Source organism: Peromyscus californicus, unplaced genomic scaffold, assembly GCF_007827085.1.
Source record: "Peromyscus californicus insignis strain IS unplaced genomic scaffold, ASM782708v3 Scaffold_3__1_contigs__length_106647218, whole genome shotgun sequence".
Lineage (NCBI taxonomy): Eukaryota > Metazoa > Chordata > Mammalia > Rodentia > Cricetidae > Peromyscus > Peromyscus californicus.
The window spans coordinates 53,629,769-53,650,459 of record NW_026294551.1 but is presented as its reverse complement, the minus strand read 5'-3'; positions in this window follow the sequence as shown (position 1 = coordinate 53,650,459).

The window sequence follows — 20,691 nt, the reverse complement described above, 5'->3', positions numbered from 1 at the left end:
ATCTCGGTAAATTAAAAGTATTATATGTATTTTTGAAAAGGGTATGTCTAGGGAGGATGGTTTCCTGTTGGGGGAATTGTCTGTGCAGAAGCCCCGACGAGGTCACTGCAGAAGGGAAAGGCAGAGAGAGAGAATGAATGAGAGGTGTCAAAAGGAAGATGTAAGCCGGGCGGTGGTGGCGCACGCCTTTAATCCCAGTACTCGGGAGGCAGAGCCAGGCGGATCTCTGTGAGTTCCAGGCCAGTCTGGGCTACCAAGTGAGTTCCAGCAAAGGCGCAAAGCTACACAGAGAAACCTGTCTCGAAAATCCAAAAAAAAAAAAAAAAAAAAAAGAAGGTGTAGAAATAACAGATTTGGAGTTTCTGGTCTGGAAATGCTGTTTAGGTGTCCATTAGACATCCAAGGATAGTGATCACTGAAGGTATGTACCTGGAAGTCACCTGCACATGGATGTGTCTGAGCCACAGGCTAACAAAAGGTATAGTTGCAAAAGGGCAGGGAGGCAGGCTCCAAGGTGGCCTGAGAGTCAAAAGTTTTGCAGAAGAGATGGAAACAATAGAAATTGTTCAGTATGTGTGTTACATCAACTTTTTCGTCATTATAACAAGGGAAGCATTACGCTGGCTCACAGTTTGGGGGCTTCTAGTCCCTACAGCTTTGGGGCCATCGTGGTAGGTGTACATGCTAGAATAAAAATGCTCACCTCATGACCAGGGAGCCAAAAAAGTCAAGGAGGTGTCTAGAATTCCCTAAGACCCTTCAAGGGTACACCCTTAATAACCTGGAAACCTCCAACTAAGCCCCACCTTTCAAGGGTTTCATCACCTTCCAGGAGTATCTGGGGGATTTAAGATCCACACTGTTGCAGTGAGACAGAAAGGGAGGTACGAAGAGGGTGTTTTATGAGATCCTAGAAGGGATAGGGCAATTGTGTTGCTTGTTGCTAGGAGATTTGCCAAACAGAAGATCTTGGAGCTTGTGATATTACCTTATAAACATGATTAACCCTTGCTTGGGGTATAGAGTGTTTAGACAGGTCTCATGAGGCTTAGACTGACCTTGAACTCACAAATACTGCTGGCCTTGAACTCCTGATCTTCTGGTCTCTGCCAAGTGTTGAGATTACTGGCACACTTGGCATAGATCCATCTATTTCTGTGAAACCAAGCCTAGCACATGAACTGACCCAGAACAGTGTTAGGGTGTGGTGGGGTAGAAGCCAGACTGACATGATTAGAGAGTAACTAGGGATACCATCACACACACACACACACACACACACACACACACACACACACACACACACACACACCCCTCACGTTGTTGTGTGCCACAAGTTCTGGGGAGATGTAAACAAATACCTACTCACTCAGGTAGGGAACTAACATCAGATCAAAGCAATGACAGCCCCTTATCCAATCTGGTAAACCAAATTGGGATAACTTAAAGGAGTGTGGTGAGGGGTTACTTGCAGGAGCTCAGACTTAAAGGCAGCTGCAGCGCCGAAGCCCACCCCAGTGTGGGTGAGAGCCCATGAAAGCTGGAGCCCTGGAGCCCTCGGCAGGACTTGCGGGCAACTCAACATGCTAGAGTCTCCTTCCTCGGCAGGACTTTTCTGTTTTTATATCCTCAGGAGAGGCCTGGGGAGTCTTCTAAGTTTCAGCTTTCCAGGGTCTGTGAGGTTTGTTTATATCTCATGATGTAAACATGTCCCATGAGCCTCTCTGGTCCCTCCAGAATGGACCATTTCAACTCAGAGGAAATGACTCCACAACATCCAACCCCTTCTTCCTCCCAGCTCTTTAGTTTTTCCTATTCCCTCTTCCACAACGTTCCCTAAGCCTTGGGGGGAACTGATGTAGATGTCCATCAGACCACTGTGCCTCTAGTTCTCAGAAACCACCATTGTGGCCGGGCAGCAGTAGCGCACACTTTTAATCCCAGCACTCAAGAGGCAGAGGCAGGAAGATTTCTATGCGTTTGAGGCCAGCCATGGTGAGTTCCAGGACAGCCAGGGCTACTCGCAGAGAAACCCTGTCTCAAACAAACAAACAAAAACAACAGCAACAAAAGAAAGAAATCATCATTTCAAAAGGCAGCTTCTTTCCCTGACAGATTGGGGCTGACAGTGATCGATGGGTGTAATCAAGAATATGTAAAGGGAAGATTGACAGGTTCATCACACCCATTTAACAAAACAATAGCAGATGTTCCCCAGCTTATCTTGGCTTAAGGTAGTGTGTGTGAATTCTCTCCTGTGGAGTAGACCTTGATTCCCAACAAAAAGCTGTTGGTTACATCCACGGTAGTCACGTCACTCACCATTGCACCAGCAGGTCCACCCTGCCTGGCATTTTGGCACTATAGCGTCTAAGGTGGATAGGCGATCAGGACTGTTGGTGACACATTCTCTCCCAGCAGCCTACATAGCAACAATCAGCACTGTGACAGCCGGTCAGTGCGGTAGGAGTCCCAGCTGTATTTTTGTGTCTTGTACCGAGAGCATGCAATGTCTTTTGAGGGGAATGACCTAAAACAAGGAACCTCAGAGAGATGAGAAACCCCTGACTCAGCCTAATGATCAGCACACCTGCCCGATGGGAAAGCCAGCACAGTAACGAGAACTTCCGCTGATGTCATTCATGACACCGTAGAGAACACATCACTGATAAAACTCCCTCCCAGAGTTCCCTCTTCCGCCCTATAAAGCCCAAGCCCTGCACCTGGACACACAGTCTCCATCCTCAGGAGAGACTAGAGTCCTTCCATTATTCTGATCAGAAGATAATCTGTCCCTATAGAGGCTGCTCTGCTCTTCCTTTTATTTCCAGGTCTCCTCCATCAATCCTGAACTAACAGCCTCAGCAATGGGGTCTTACTCTCATGTTCTGGCATGTTAGCCAACAACAGTAGCAACATAGCTTTCACTTTATTTAATATGTTGTGGGACCTCAGGGATCTTACTGGCCAACAACTTGTAGACATAGCCCACGCCAGGTATTGAGATAAACCGTATGACCTTGAGGCATGTCCGTTGCCATCCATCCAGGACACCTTTTACAGACTTTTTGATTTTTAAACTGCTTTTTTTTTTTTTTCTAAGATGGTAGAGTGGCCTGGATGGGAGACATCACCTTCGTTAGCTCTCCTACTCCACAGCCATTCTCCCCCAACCAGCTTGCTCCTCCTAGCATGTTTCCACGGAGCTCCCCTGCACCTCTCCGCTCCTCACAGGTTTAATGGGGATGGCTTAAACAGCTGGCCAGGCCTGTGTGCAGGGGGAGCAGGGCCAAGCTGGTCCTGCCACTCCAGTTGCTCCCTTGGCCCGACAGACTGGAGGCTGCTGCCACTGTCATTGCCTCAGTAGAAAGCCCAGTGGGTGGCAAACTTGGTACCCGTGGCCGCTCCCAGTGTCCCTTTCTCGGCTACACCTGTCTGCTGTGATAGCCCCAGGCTAGGTGGACAGTAGCCAGTACCAGCGCATTTCCTGCTGGAGGGGAATGAACAGCTTACTCAGGGGGCATGGTTGCCCACACCCTGGGGACATGGCTGCCCACACCCTGGGGACATGGCTGCTCACACCTTGGGGCCATGGCTGCCCACACCCTGGGGCCATGGCTGCCCATACCCTGGGGACATGGCTGCCCATACCCTGGGGACGTGGTTGCCCACACCTTGGGGGTATGGCTGCTCATACCCTGGGGACATGGTTGCCCACACTCTGGGGACATGGCTGCCCATACCCTGGGGACATGGTTGCCCACACTCTGGGGACATGGCTGCCCATACCCTGGGGACATGGCTGCCCATACCCTGGGGACATGGCTGCCCACACTCTGGGGACATGGCTGCCCATACCCTGGGGACATGGTTGCCCACACTCTGGGGACATGGCTGCCCATACCCTGGGGACATGGTTGCCCACACTCTGGGGACATGGCTGCCCATACCCTGGGGACATGGCTGCCCATACCCTGGGGACATGGCTGCCCATACCCTGGGGACATGGCTGCCCATACCCTGGGGACATGGTTGCCCACACTCTGGGGACATGGCTGCCCATACCCTGGGAACATGGCTGCTCACACCACACCCTGAACAAGCTTAATCTTTTTCATTTTCATTGTCTTCTACATACTGCTCTTCTCGGGCTTTAAAGCCTTCCAGAAGCTCACTAGCATAGCATTTGGATTTCGGTCAGTTTTTTTTTCTTAAGAATTTCAGCTTGGCACTTATCTCGTCATATTTGCCTCTGGGTAAACCGGATTGACCCCCTCTCTGTTTCATTTTTCTTTGTCTCCCCTAAATTGTATCACCACTTCTACAGCCCTGATTTACATACTGGTCTCTGTCACTCAGACCCACCCATGGCTCTCCTACCTTACAAAGATCACGTGACACCAAAAGACTCGACGAGCCATCGAGGCTTCGTTTTTCTTAAAATAATTTATCTGTAAAATTTTAATTGTGTGTGCATGTGTGTCTGTGAGAATACGTGCACAAGAGTGAGGGCGTCCTCAGAGGCTGAGAGACAGCCTTGGGTGCCCTAGAGCGGGAGTCACAGGTGGTTGTGACCTGCCAGAGGGACGTGGTGCTGGGAACCAAACAGGAAGCGTCTGCAAAAGCGAGAAGTATTCCTGTTCGGTGTCAGGCAGCCCATATATCCAGGAATGAGCTCAAGCCGGACTGTAGGAGGGTTTCTGGAGGTTAGATAAAAGCCAGCACACCCTGGGAACTTGTGAAACGGGTCCCCACCCCCACCCCCCCCACCCCTCCCACCCCACCCCACCCCCGCCAAAGGGAGTCATTTCCCTAACCTCTAGCAGAAGGGACTTTTGGCTCTCCATTGACATACACCTGTGGTGTCTATCAGCATATCAAAGTCCACGCTGGCCTCCAGGCTCCCTGTCTCTGCTCCTGAGTACTTGTTAGACACTGCAAAGCCCCAGTTAGCCTCCTGGCCTTTCCCCCTCAGATCCCCTACCTGAGCGGCTCTGGCCCTGCCCGGTCTGTGATCTCCACTCCCACTTCCCTAGCCCTGGACATCTCTGGCCTCCTTTTTTCTTTTCTCTCAGCTCTGAGCTCTTCTGGATGCCTCTGTGTGTTCTTATTCACAATGAAAACCTCCCCCACCACAATGGAGTGGCCACGTTGGCAGTTTCTTTACTGCACTCCTTCGCCTACAGTTCTTCACTGCTGAGCCATCTCTCAGCCCCTTGCCTTTCCTAACTCTCCACGAACATTACTTCTCGAATATTCACTTCCCTCAGTGATGCCTGTTCTTCCTCTACTCTCCTCTCGTCCCCAATATTAAGGACCTCAGTTAGTGATAACCAGGTGTCTTAATGACCCAGTCTGTCAGAGACTGATTTCCCTCATACTGTCTCAGGTTATGCAGCCATTGTCTCAAATAAGGATGGGTAGTGACACTAATTGAGTTTCTCTGTTTCCACAACACTCCAACTGAGTCCATCTTCTCCCATATCCTACAGCCTTATGGGACAGGCTGTAAGAGGTTCCTTCATTTCTTGTTTAAAAGGATTTCCCAACACAACAGTTGGAAGATAGAATATTCCATCATGGTTTCCTGCACCAGGGCATGATGAAGGCCTCCATCTGCTGAATCACGGGTTTTCCTTTCCTCTGTATTATAGGTCAGGCAGGAGAGGGTATCTTTTAGCATTTTTACCTCACTTCCTTTTTCCTCCACATCCAGCTTCTTTCTTGGGTTTTAAGCTCTTAGCTCTTAGGGAGCGCTTTCCAGCAAAGATCTAATTTGTACTCTCTGTTCCTTTCAGTCCCCCAGCACCTCCACCTCATCCTCATCCAATTTCTCCTCCAAATCAGAGGCTAATGTGGAAGATGCCCGTCCTTGTCCCTTCCCATTGTAACATCACCTTTACTCAAACAAAGTCCCTCTGGGTAGACCTCCTCTATTCTCACCCCTTCCCTGCCTCTCCCAGGAACCGTACCCATTCTTAGATCATCCCTGTACTCATCCTTCTCATCAAGCAGGCATTCTAGTCCACACTGAGTGAAAATGAGAGCATGACCGCTTCTGGGTATGGCTGAGGAGAAGGTTTTTACTGTGATATGATGCATCTGGAAGGTTCCAGATTGAACCAGGCTATGGGGGGTGGGGGGAGCAGGAGAGAAGCAGAGGTGGAGAGAAGAGGAGACAGGCCAACCAAATCAAGAGAGGAGCAGAGGACCAAGAGGCCAAGAGAGCATGTGGTCAAATGTCTGGATTATACAGGAATCAGAAGCTGGAGGAAGGGAAGGCCAGCCCCTGGGCTGGAGAGGTTTAGGGTCCCAGGTGAGGTGAGAAGTGCTGGGAAGAGCCACAGGTACTGAGTGAGACTTGTCCGGGTTTCTCTGGGACCTGACACACACCACATAGAAGACTTCCCCGCAGGAATTCTCCCATCACAAACTCATTTAGATAGCTCCATCCCAACTGTGTTTCTCATGCAAGATCCATGCAACCACCACCACCACAGCAAAAGGTGGGACACACATCGCATGGGAAAGACGACTGAGTCAGTTCCCTCTGTGGACGCTCCACCCTCAGGCTGCTCAGCCTCAGTTGCATACCTTGCTCCTCATGCCAGGACTATGCAATCATTTTCCCCATACTCATCTTTGGTTCTGTTGTGTCCCTGTTTGGATGCTGCCTGCTGTGTGAGTCTTTTCCTGGGGAGATGTTGCTGTAGGGATGTTCTGTATGTCAAATATGTTGCTGATAGGTCAATAAATAAAACACTGATTGGCCATTGGCTAGGCAGGAAGTGTAGGCGGGACAAGGAAGAGAATAAAGCTGGGAAGTGGAAGGCTGAGTCAGAGAGACACTGCCAGCCGCCTAGATGACAAACAGCATATGAAGATGCCGGTAAGCCACGAGCCAAGTGGCAAGGTATAGATGAATGGAAATGGATTAATTTAAGTTGTAAGAACAGTTAGCAAGAAGTCTGCCACGGCCATACAGTTTGTAAGCAATATAAGTCTCTGTGTTTACTTGGTCAGGTCTGAGCTGCTGTGGGACTGGCGGGTGACAGAGATTTGTCCTGACTGTGGGCCAGGCAGGAAAACTCTAGCTACAAGATGTAACACAAATATAGGGAACTGATTAGACTGAAGTGATGATATCAGCAAATTCCAACTTGGTGAACTAATGGTGTGTGTGTGTATGTGTGTGTGTGTGTGTGTGTGTGTGTATAAGAGACACTTATAGGAGTATAGATGGCTCAAAGCCTTCTCAAAAGCCCACCCTAGCATGGATAATGATACATGAAAGCTGGAATCCTGGAACTCTCTGTACAACTCACAGGTTAGAGAGTCTCCTTCAGCTATCTTCACAGATAATATAAGCTTGGAGAGGGAGTGGCTTTGTACATCTGATAAGTTTCAGGGACTTCCTGAGACTTGTGAGTTGTTTGCTCCTGAGTTTTTTCCAAGCTTCCCTTAGACATTCCTGAGTTTTTTTTTTTTCTTTTGTTTTATGAGACAGGGTCTCTCTACATTGCCCTGGCTGTCCTGGACAGAACTCACTATGGAGACCAGGGTATCCTGTAAATCACAGAGATTTGCCTCTGCCTCCCTAGTGTTGGAATTAAAGGTGTATGCCTAAACCACACCCAGCCAAATTTCCTGAGTTTTAATGAGCTTCCTTCTAGGAAGCTCCAAGTTTTAACTTGGAGGAAGTTGCTACACACACACACACACACACACACACACACACACACACACACACACACTCACCTTTGCCCCTACCCTCTTGTAACATTAAAGCACCAGGTTTAAAGCATAAGCCAGGGACTGGAGAGACAGCTCAGCAGTTGAGAGCACCTGCTGCTCTTTCAAAGGATCAGAGTTGGTTCTCAGCCCCACACTGGGCAGTGCACAGCCACCACCTGCAACTTCGCTTGCTGCTTAGCTGGACTCTTCCTGTACCACCAACCTTTCCCTTTTCCCCTCTGCTGTGCTAGGACCCTTGCCTTGCTCTATTGTCTAAAATCACGCCCTTCAAGGGCAAAGGGAAGAGTGAGAAGGTGAGGGGCCGTGTGCATGGAAATGCCTATGCCCGCCTATATGCTTGACAATAGTTTGGAAATACCTTTGCTCAGGATCTTGAAAACACGGGTCTGCTTCAAAGGGTTGCTTCAAGTGTGTCTTGGGCCATCTGAGGTCCTCATTCTTATCAGATGACCTGACATCCTTTCTCAAGCTTTGAGGATTCCGTGTGACATGCCATGGGTCTGTTTATTCAGGGCAGTGCTCTCGTTGGGGCCCTTCTGTCTGGAAATTCGTGTGCCCACAGTGTTTGATGTCTTCAATGACTTCATTCATTATTTCCCTTCCCTCCTTTTGTGTATCGTCCCCTTTGGAACACTGATGACTTAGGTGTTTCTTCTTCTGACATGGCTCTCCATATTCTCCAACTTCTTCTCTCCCATCTCCATCATTTTGATTTTTGCTATTTTCTAGTATATTGTTTTAATTATCTCTTCTAATCCTCTATAGACCTTAATTTCTCCTATGGTATTTTAATTTCAGGAGCCATGTTTTGTTCTGTGTATATTTTTAAATGATATCCTGTTCATGTTTCAGTTGGTCATATTTTCTCTTATTTTTTATAAGATATTTTTAACATTTTTTATTTCTGGGATTTGTGGTATATGCTTGTTTTGGTTACTTAAGTAAACTGCCCCAACACGCAATAGGTAAAACCGAAAAGAACTTAGTAATTTGCTCACGATTTTGCAATATGGGCAGAACTCCTTGGAGTGGCGTCTGGCCTTCCCACCCAGGGACAGGCTGCCACAGGCTTATCTGAAGTGACTTCACTCCCGTGTGTAGAATGACTCTGGGGGCTGGCAGGGCCTTTCTCTTCTGGCAGAATTGCTTCCAAAGCATTTTATTGGCCAAAGTTGGCTACAGCCCAGCCTGGCATCCAAATAAGAGAAAACTGGACTTACCTTCTTGATGTAAAGAAAAGGGAAGAATCCTTTTACTGTCGTTATGACAGAGCTTAGGGACGGGCCCAAAGTCCATACTTAGGTGACGTCTTCAAGTTTGCGTCCTGTTGCTTTTCTTGATCTGTAATTCCTGACTAGTTCTACTGATAACCAACCCCTATCACCTTTCATCATTTTCTACGGACAACTTCATACCTGTGAGTTGGGTTCAACCAACCGAGGAACGTGAACCACATTGTTAGGTCTGCCCTGGTCACGTCTGTACTGAACGTGTACAGACTAATTTTCTTGCTGTTATTTCCTGTACTATATGTCACAGCTACCATTCACATAGCGTTTGTGTTGTCCACGACATTGCCAGTCACCTGGAGGTGATTTAAAATATGTGGGCGCGAGGCTCTACACAACTACTGGAATTACAGAAGGGAATGGAGCATTTGCAGAATTGGATATTTTCAGAGGCTATACACACACACACACACACACACACACACACACACACACACACATATATATATATATATATATATTTATGTGGATATATTTCAGGGCCAACCCCTCACGGACATCAAGGGACAAATGTCCTGATGATGTTCCAGGGAGTACCCTGAAGGACTAAACATTGAGTTCTTCCAGCTGAATTCATAAGGCAGTTAGGACTGAGCAAAAAAAAAAAAAAAAAAAAAAAAGAGAGAGAGAGAGAGCGAGCGAGCGAGCCAAAGTGAAAAATCTGCTCTCACTTCTGGCGTCTGCACCAACCTTACCTTATAAAAATTAGTGAACGGGATTGGGGAGACGGCTCACCAGGTAAAAAACATTTGGCACCCAAACCCACTACCTGAGTTTGCTCCCCAGGACCCATGTGGGGACTGGAAAGGTGGTCCAGCAGTTGGGCAGGCTCAGCAGGCCCTCCTTCCACAGGACCTGGGTCCAGTTCCCAGCCCCCACATGGTGGCTCACAACCATCCGTAACTCCAGGGGGTCCAGTGCCCTTTTGGTGTTTCCACAGGCACTAGGCCTGCATGCAATGGACATACATACATACATGTAGGCAAAAATACATTAAAAAAAAAGCCAGGTGGGTGGAGTTTATCCACAATCCCAGGACCCCACCTGGAGGGGTAGAAGCAAGTAGACTGGAAACTCATAAGCAAGGTATACTCCTGACATGCAGTAGCAGCATCAAGAGCTGCCCTGCCTCAAAATAGGGTGGGAGGAAAAAATGATTCCCAAAAGGTTGTCCTCTGGTACACACACACACACACACACACACACACACACACACACACACACACGCAAACAGAAGGTATGGAAGTGGATACAGTGAGTGTGAAGTATCCTTTTGATTGATTTTTCTGTGCAGAGGAACAGAGGGATGGAGCATGGTAGGGGATTCAGGATCAGAGAAGAGTTTCTTTCAAGATGAGCAAGGGTTTCTCTGTCCTGTTGTTTCCTGAGGTATTGGATATCCATCCCAGGATCTCATGCATGTTGGCACTAAGCTCACATCCATGCCCTTTTCATTTTTCCTTTATTTTGAGAAAGGGTCTCATTAAATTGCTCAGGCTGGCTTTGAACTTGTGATCCCCATGCCTCATCCTCTCCAATAGCTGAAATGACAGACTTGTGCTACCACACCCAAACTGAGCAAATCTTTTTACACTGATTCTCTATCCTGGCTTTAGAGTGGCCAGGAACATTTGAAAAAAGAACGTCCTTGGCTGAAGAGACGGCTCAGCAGTTTAAGAGCACTGGCTGCTCTTTCAGAGGACTCACGTTCCATTCCCAGCACCCACAAGGTGGCTCATAACTCTCTATAACTTCAGTCCCAGGCTAACACCTTCTTCTGGCCCCCCAGGCACCAGGCACACAAGTGTGCACAGACATATATGCAGGCAAACGCGTGTACATACAAAATTAAAAAAAAAAGATTAAAACATTTGCAGTAGGAAGTTTCTGGGTCCAGCCCAGCCCCTCCGTCCCCTGGCCCCACGGTCCCCCAATTGCTTTTAAAATAATCACTTAGAGGCTTAATATTAATTGAAAATTATATGGCCCATGGCTCAGGCTTCTTACTAGCTAGCTCTTATAACTTAACTCAACCCATAACGATTTATGTATGTATCGCCATGTGTCCCATAGCTTTACCTGCGTCCCGTTACATGTTGCTCCTTGGGCAGCTGGCTCTCCTCTTCTCTGCCTTTCTTCTTCCTGTCTCTCTCTTGGATTTCCTGTCTGGCTATAACCTGACTCGCCATAGGGCGAGCAGCTTCTTTATTAACTAATCATAGCAACACATATTCACAGCATACAGAAAAATATCCCGCAGCACACATTTTTAAAAAGCAATGCCCAGGTCCTTCCCTTGACTAGTAACCCCAGACATTTTTTTTTTTTGTATGCTTGTTTGGTTTTGGTTTTTTTGAGACAGGGCTTCTCTGTGTAACCCTGGCTGTCCTGGAACTCACTTTGTAGACCAGGCTGACCTCAAACTCAGAGATCTGCCTGCCTCTGTCTCCAGAGTGCTGGGATTAAAGGCATGGGCCACCACTGTCCGACTGACATCAGTTATTTTTAAAGCTTCTCTGGTGTGTTAGTATCCGGTATGACAAGCTAGCAGACATAGTTAGGATGAGAGGTTGACACTCAGTCACGGGTTTAGATGTTTCAGTCCCCGCCATGTGGTTCTGTTCCTTTGGGCCTGTAGCGATACAGTACCCCATGACAGGAGCACATGGCAAGGTTTCCTGTTTATCTAATGATGGCCAGTGAGCCAAGAAAAGAGAGTAAGAGGCTGGGTCCCAGTATACCCTCAAAGGCATTTCCCCAGTGGCCTAATTTCTCTCCACATGTTCCCAGCTTATCAGAGTTCTACTACTTCTAAGGGCATTAAGCTGGGCACCAAGCCGTTAAGATTTGGACCTTGGAGGAACATTCCAGATCTGAAGCACAGCATCCACTTATTTTAATGTAAGCTGCCACCAGGTGATCCTGAAGCATCTTTACGCTATTTGGAATAAGAGAGGGACGTGGATGCAGGAAGAAGAAGGGACCGTTTCAAAAGTGGATCCCTCAGAAAATGACAGGGACAAGAGTCACAGCCCAAATAGGAACTGGTGACAAGTAGGATGCCAGTCGAAGCAACAGATAACTCCACTCTCAATTGGTTCCTGCAGCCCAGCTGACCACTGCCTCTCCAGCATCAGGGGAAGGCATACCCCACTGCCACTCCAGCATCAGTGGGAAGGCACAGACCGCTGCCACCCAAGCATCAGCGGGAAGGCACAGACCGCTGTCACTCCAGCATCAGCGAGAAGGCACACACTGCTGTCACTCCAGCATCAGTGGGAAAGCACACACCGCTGCCACTCCAGCATCAGCGGGAAGGCACACACCGCTGCCACCCAAGCATCAGCGGGAAGGCGTATGACGGAGAGTTCATTGTCGGGGCCTGCCGACAGTCAGCTGGGTACCTGGCTAGAGGTGTGCAGATTGAAGAGACAATGAAGAAGACAGAAAAGAGTCGAGAGGTCTGCCGGTCAATGCCTGACAGCCACGAGTTTATTTCACAGCCAGCTTATAGGAGCTGCAGTTTCATTTTCCATCTCAATGTACCTCTGGCATCAGCAGCCTGCATCTAGCTAGATAGTGTGTTCCTTCTTGTGGGCTAATCAGAACTTTCTCACAGCCTTGGAGCAAACAAGCCTGAACTCTATTGACTCATAATAGACTTCAGATTCAAACTGGGAAACTGAGTCACAGTTCATCCCATGTGCACTTCTCTCTCTGCCTTCCTCACACAACCAAACTTGGCTGAGGGCGGAAAGATGGACATTAGCTGCTGAATCAGGTTTGCTTAAGCTGAGCGAGACATTCCCGTTCTCCGCCTCTTCAGCCTTGTGGTTGAAACGAGGCTGACCCAGAAAGGCTCACAGGACTGAGAATTTTCTGTCTTTTCTCTCTGACTCCTGCAGAGTTGACTTCGCTCTCAGGCTTCATGGCTCTGTGTAGGTTGCTTGATAATCCCTGAACCAACCAATGTGGCCAGAAGACTGAGCAACAGCGGTGCCTCTCTGCGCTCGGGGTACTCAGCTCCACCCAGTCGTCTGACTGGGAATGAAAATGGGTGGTTCCATGTGAAATGTGAAGGGTGGTTGTTGTTCTCAGACGAAGATCTGGACTGCTTGTCCCCTGACAGTCAGTATTTAGATCTGAGTGAGGAAAGCAGGTTAGTTCAAGGTCACCAGAGTTCTGGGCTGTTTAAATCTTATTGTTTTTTGTTTTTTTTTTAATTTATTTTATGTGCATTGGTATGATTGTGTCAGATCCCCTGGAACTAGAGTTACAGACAGTTGTGAGCTGCCACGTAGGTGCTGGGAATTGAACCTGGGTCCTCTGGAAGAACAGCCAGTGCTCTTAACCACTGAGCCGTCTCCTCAGTCCCCAAACCTTATTTTTTTTTTTGTAATTTTATTTTTATTTTAATTTTTTGGTTTTTTGAGACAAGGTTTCTCTGTGTAGCCCTGGCTGTCCTGGAACTAGCTCTGTAGACCAGGCTGGCCTCGAACTCAGAGATCCACTTGCCTCTGCCTCCTGAGGACTGGGATTAAAGGTGCCCAGCAAAATTTTAAAGAAAGATTGTGTAGCTATTGACTTCTTAACTATTTAGGACGTGTTATCTTTAGAACTGAGAATGCTGGGGGAAGAGGAGGAGTGCTGTGATTACAGAAAGATAAAGAAACAACCTTTCGAGGCAGAGAGGGGAGGGTTCCGGCCGGACACCAGTAACTCTGACAAGAACAATAAAGGAACGGTCTATTTATGGGGTCAGGGCGGGGGGGCGGGGGGGGGGGGGGCAGGGACGACAATGACCTGAGAAAGCAACTCACAGAAGGAGCAAGGACGCTCTGCAGAGCAGGGGTGTTCCAACACAGCAGGAAAGAAGGTCGGAGCAGAGGGGTTCAATCTCCTGACAGGGACTGATAGTCTGGGGAAAGAGATGATGTGGGGGCTCCTCCCTAGTGATGCCCCTCCACCATTCTGACTCAGGTAAAGCCATTGCTGAGAGGCATCTGGGTACCCTTCCGTGTGATGAGTGCTGAGCACAAAACAACAACAAAGTCTCAAAGAGGATGTCGTCCTTGTTCTCCAGGATCTCAAGTTCAAACCGATGGGGAAAACCCAGGTCCCTGAACTGAAGGTGTTTGTGGCAGTTTAGTGCCCTGGGACTCCCATGGGGTCAGGGGCTAGTTCACAGCCCTGGTTTTGTAACAAGGCACGGTGTAGTCTCCTCATGGGCAGGTGTTATGTACATGCTCCCTCCCCAAACAACACATCTGCATCTAGCTACCTCAGAGGCCTCTCAGCCTCCTACCTGCTAGAGGCTGCAAACCACTCCCCTCTCTGAACAACAAGTTTCTCCAACTCTGGAATAATTAAACTCAGACAAGTTTCTATTCAAATGTGTTCCTAAAGTACCTGGATTAGAAGGGTTGATCTGGCCTGAACGGATACTAGATAAAACTGTCTTCTCAGTAAACTTTGAGGGAGAATCCCCCACTTACCATCTTATGCCTGTGCTTAACTGGGCATGCATGTGATTAAAACCAGATGCATTATGGGAAGGAAATTGAGCAGTAGGAAAAGTAAGTATAGGACCTAAACTACCAATGAAAGTAGAGAAAAGAGCTGGGTGTGGTGACTCACGCCTTTGATCTCAGAGCTCAGGAGGCAGAGGCAGGCAGATATCTGTGAATTCAAGGCCAGCCTGGTCTACAAAGCAAATTCCAGGACAGCCAGGGTGGTTACACAGAAAAAACCTGTCTCAAAAAAAAAAAAAAAAATCCAACAACAACCCCAAAACAAACAAACAAACAAACAAACAAAGAAAATAGAGAACTAACTAAACCTTGTCCCTTCATAACTGGCTCCCCCTTCTCTTGAACCCCATGACAGGAAGCCTCAGACTACAATTAGGGCCCTCGAGTACTCTCACTCACATGACCTCCTGGCAACCTTGTCAGCGTATCTCTGCGGTTTGAATGGGAGTGGCCACAGAGGCTCATGTGTTTGAATAGCTGATCTCCAGTTGGTGGAACTGTTTGGGAAGGATTAGGAGGTAAATCACGGAGGCTGGGCTTTGAGGTTTCAAAAGACTAGGGCAAGTCCCAGTGTTCTCTCTGACTCCTGCTTACCGATCAGGATGTGAGCTCTCTCCTGTCCCTGCTGTCATGCCTTCTCTCCGTCATCGTGGGTCCTAACCTATGAAACCTTAAGCCCAGTCAACGCTTACTCGATAAGTCACCTTACCAGCCAGGCGGTGGTGGCACACACCTTTAATCCCAGAACTCAGGAGGCAGAGGCAGATGGATCCCTAAGTTCCTGGCCAGCCTGGTCTACAAAGTGAGTTACAGGACAGCCAGGGCTACACAGAGAAACCTGGCCCACAAAACAAACAAACAAACAAAAAATTACTTTGGTCATTTTGTCACAGCAATAGAGAAGTAATTAAGGCAGAAGTTGATACTTGGAATGGGTTGTTGCTGTGACAGGCATGACAGTGATTTTTTGGGGGGGGAATGTGGAAGATTTTGGGATTTTGGATACTATAAGTGGGACTTAATGGGCTAGCTAAGTGGACTCTTGGAAGACAGTAGTGCTGAGAACTATGTGGACTGTGGAGGCTCAGGTCAGGAGGCTTCAGAGGGGAGCAATACTAGCAACCCGGCTAGAGACCGTTCTTGTGATATTTTGGCAAAGAATGAGGCTGCCTTCCGCCCTGTCCGAAGGTAAAATCTTCTTCATCCTAACAAGGCAAAGAGGACAATCTGTTGATTGGAGTTGACAGACATGACGAAGCATGTCGGGCCGGGGGGAGCTCTGTGGTAGTGCTTGCCTAGCATGCATGAAACCTGGTTCAGTTGGGAGCAGGGAGGAGGCTGAGGAAGAAGATTGGGGGCGGGGGAGATGTTAACAGTGGCAGAAATGCCACCAACCTTCTCTAGCTCGCCTCAGATAGGGTCCGGTGTCTACCTGCAAACCCCTCCCCCAATTCTGACTTGCAAAGGAATACCACAGCTGCACCATCACGGGGTGTGCCCTGGCCTCCTTAGGCAGCACTGACTCCTGGAAAGACCAGTTTTTAGGTCCAGCTCCCATTTTGGGGGCGAATTTAAGATCATCCAGTTCAACCACTTTAATGCACATGGGTGTTACCCCATGTTCCAATACCACCAGAACCTAGGGACTCCCCCAAGGCAAGGATCTATCTGGTCTAGACCTGTCCTCCAAGGGCCAGGATCCATTAGCAGCTGTACTGAGTATAAAGGGCTCAGCGGCAGCTCTTCCTAACCTCCATTTCCTGGTGCAGTCTGTCTGGGACCTTTCACTGTGAACCTCAATGTCCTGAGGTCTTACCTCAGGGCAGGTCACCATCACCCTCCCAATCTCCAGATGAGTCAGAGAGCAAGGAGGGACCTCTGCATGTCAATCTGACTTGGAAAGAAGGGTAAACTGAGAGGGAGATAATGTTCGGGACCTGCGACGAGGGACCTGTGATGAATATGCATGAGACTCTGTTTGGCCCCAAGTCAGACCAGAAGTCTATGGTAGTGACAAGGATGTTTGATGGGGACAAAGAGCTTGGGGGCCAGTGTTCAGGACCTGGGAAGAGACCTGGAGATGGAACACTAGTCATCGATGGAGGGAATGGTGGTGAGAGGCAGAGCCAGAAGGTGGGTGGACATTTATTTGCTTCGCTTGGTGGTTTAAGGGAGGATGTATGGGAGAGTCTCCTGCTGAGCCTGTACTTTCTAACACAACAGACCCATACTTGGTTAAGATGAAAAGACCACGAGGGCTTTGTAGTGTGCAAAGCCCATTTTATTGACATTTTAAAATGACGTGGGCTGGTGAGATGGCTCAGGGGATGAAGTGTTTGCCACTAATCCTAACACCGAACATCCCCAGGACCCACACGACGGAAGTCGAGAACTAACTTCTATAAGCCGTCCTCTGACTTCTACACAGTTGCTGTGGCACGTGTGTGTGTGTGTGTGTGTGTGTGTGTGTGTGTGTGTGTGTGTGGTGTGTGTGTGTGTGTGCGCGCGCGCGCGCGTGTGCGCATTTGAGTGAGTGTGTGTGTATGCATGTGTACACACATATACACAATTGATCAATCAATAAACACAATACTTTTCTTTGAGACAGGGTCCCACTATGGGACCCTGGAAATCACTAGGCCAGGCTGGCCTTGAACTCACAGAGATCCACTTGCCTCTGCCTCCTGAGTGCTGGTAGGCCCCAGACCTAACTTTTTTTTTTTTTTTTTTTTTTTTTTTGGTTTTTCGAGACAGGGTTTCTCTGTGTAGCTTTGCGCCTTTCCTGGGACTCACTTGGTAGCCCAGGCTGGCCTCGAACTCACAGAGATCCGCCTGGCTCTGCCTCCCGAGTGCTGGGATTAAAGGCGTGCGCCACCACCGCCCGGCCCTAACTTTTTTTTTTAAATATGTTAACTCATGCTGAGAAGGTAGCCCATTCATACCCCTTCAGTAGCTGCAGGTATTCCAAGTCTACCCCCTATACTAAAATACTAGGATGCTCACATTCAATGAGTCGTAGTATTGGATTTGCATAGAAACTTTATGCATAGAACTTTATGCTCCTTCCCCCATGTATTTTAAGCCATCACTTAATTACTCATACATAATACCTACTTCAATGTCAAGGCTATGGAAATAGTAGTTGCACTGCATTGTTAAGGAACAATCACACAAAAAGTCTGTTCACATTTAGTGTTTAGTATAGACACAACCTTCACAGGCTTAACTACACAGTAGAGAGCAGATCAGCAAGAATATAATACTTTCAGGGCTGGAGAGATGCTTGGAATTAAGAACACTTGCCCTTGCAGAGGACCTCAGTTTGATTCCCAGCACCCACATGGTGACTGTCAACTATCTGTATCTTCAGTTCCAAGGGATTGGATACCTTCAGGTACCAGTCACACATGTTGTGCTGAAACACACACACACACACACACACACACACACACACACACAAAAAAAAAAAAAAAAAAAAAACAAACAAACAAACAAAAAAAACCGTGAGCATATGCAAATTTAAAAAAAACATCATGCCCTCCCCAAATTTCAATCTGTATTTGATTGAATTTTAGGGTGCTGATCCCACAGGTACAGAAGGCTGATTGTATATTAATTCTGTGAACAGAAGGTGTTGAGTTAAATTTTTTCCTGTGGCCACAGAAATAGAAAAAGGGCCCACACCTAAAATAATTAAGTACTGAGAACTCCACATCTTAGAGAGAATCTAGCTGCCCCTATCGGTGCTGGCATCCCAGGGACTTGTGAGAGGTTTTGGAACTGGCCCTGTCATAATCTGAGCTCCCACTTCCCAGGCTGCACAGCAGGGATGGGTGGAGATGAGAGGAAGAGGGGGAGGAGGTGGGAGGAGGTATTCCCCACATCCCATAAGTGGCTACTCTGGAAAACTCACTTATCTGGTGTGGTGACTAGTTTTATGTCAACTTGACACAAGCTAGAGTCATCTGAGAGGAGGGAGCCTCAGCTGAGGAAATGCCTCCAGAAAATCCGGCTGTAAGGCATTTTCTTAATTAGTGATTGATCGGGGAGGGTCCAACTCGCTGTGGGTGGTCCTGTCTCTGGGCTGGTGGTCCTGGGTGCTAAAAACCAGGCTGAGCAAGCCGAGATGGGCAAGCTAGTAAGCATCACTTCTCTGTGGCTTCTGCATCAGCTCCTGCCTCCAGGTTCTGCCCCTGTTCGAAATCCTGGCCTGATTTCCTTCAGTGATGGACTATGTTGTGAAAGTATAAACCAAATAAATCCTTTCCTCTCCAACTTGCTTTTGGTCATGGTGTTTCATCACAGCAATAGTAACTCTAAGATATCTAGGGTGGAGGAGTCTTCAATCACTGGACCTGGGCAAGTCATTTCTGGCTCCATGGAGTTTCAGGGCAGAGAGGGCTGGGAGGAAGACAGAGGTCCCCTAGTCCAGTAGGCTGGCTGTTGTTTAACAAGTGGGGGAGGGGATGACTCCCATAGAAGCTCATGATAAAGGACAGATGGGAGTGTAACTTGAAACTGCATCTCTGTCCAGGCTTCCCAGGCAGCCATGCATGCAGAAGGAGATGTTACACTCAGACAGAGCTGTACTGTTCCCACCCGAGGGTCTTCAGTAATGAGGAAAGTTGAAACCCAACCCCAAGGAATCATACAAAAAGTATGAAAATTCAGATGTGAATGTTGGAAGCTTGCCCAGTTATAAAGGTGTTTATTTACTTTGAGACAGGATCTCACTATGTATCTCTGCCTGGCCTGGAAGCTGATATGTAGACCAGGCTGGCCTTGAACTCACAGAGATCTGCCTGCCTCTACCTCCTGAGTGTTTAAGATTAAAGGCATGTGCCAGTACACCTGGCCTGTGTTTCTTTTATTAGAAAACATCTTCAAAGCCGGGCGGTGGTGGCACACGCCTTTAGATCCCAGCACTCGGGAGGCAGAGCCAGGCGGATCTCTGTGAGTTCGAGGCCAGCCTGGGCTACCAAGTGAGTCCCAGGAAAGGCGCAAAGCTACACAGAGAAACCCTGTCTCAAAAAACCAAAAAAAAAAAAAAAAAAAGAAAACGTCTTCAAGATGGATGCAATGGCGGGCTGGAGAGATGGCTCAGCGGTTAAGAGCACTGACTGCTATTCCAGAGGACACGGGTTCAATTGCCAGCACCCACATGGCAGGTAACAACTGTCTGTAACTCCAAGATCTGACAACCTCACATAGACATACATACATACAGGCAAAAGCACCAATGCAAATAAAATAAAAATAAATAATTAAAAAAAAAAAAGATGGATGCAATGGCCCATTTGCCTTAAATCCCAACACAACTATGTAGGGGGACTAGAAAGGGATTTGAGCAGATAAGACACCATGAAACTTCAACTTTTTAGCTTTCTGGAGCACTCACTTAATCCCTATGTCCCATTTGGGCAAGGACAGACTCTTAAAGACATCAGCAACTGAGCCAAAACCAGACTAGAAAATGTCCCCAGTTGGTGGCCTGTCAAGCCCCCGCCATGGTCCTTGCTTTGAAGAGCAAGAGTCTAATGAGGCTACTCTGTGAGTCTTTTCTTCTGACTAAGCAGCCACAGTGGGACAAAAAAATGAAGTTAGCATATATAAATTCCTCCCCCAAGTCTCTGATGGGCACAGGTAGGAGCAGGCGTTTCCAGGACCGGTAAAATGAATGGTTTCAACTAGGCCGAACCTTTAAAGGCAGCAACTTGAGAAATATAAAGTGTGTTTACATTTACATCTCATCATTCAAACCTTCCCATAGTCTTATTGCAAGTGACTTGCAGTTTTGATTGTGTTCTTGATAAAGAACAACCAAGAAGTCTCGAAGCAAGAAAGACTGTAAATAACACAGCTCCAGCATCCTTCATAGCCACGCCAAGGCTGAGTCTAAATGCTCAGACTTGTTCCTGTATCTTGCACTCATCAGGCACATAAACTTCAACAGGGCAAGATTGCCAGACTGGAGGATGGGTGGTGATGTGGGACATCCCTGGGGGTGACAAAAAGGCTTTAGCTGGAATGGGTGTGTCTCTGGGATGTGAGACATGAGGCATGAGGATGCCAGATTCCCAAATATCTTGATTGTCTTCTACTCCCTTCCTGGGAGC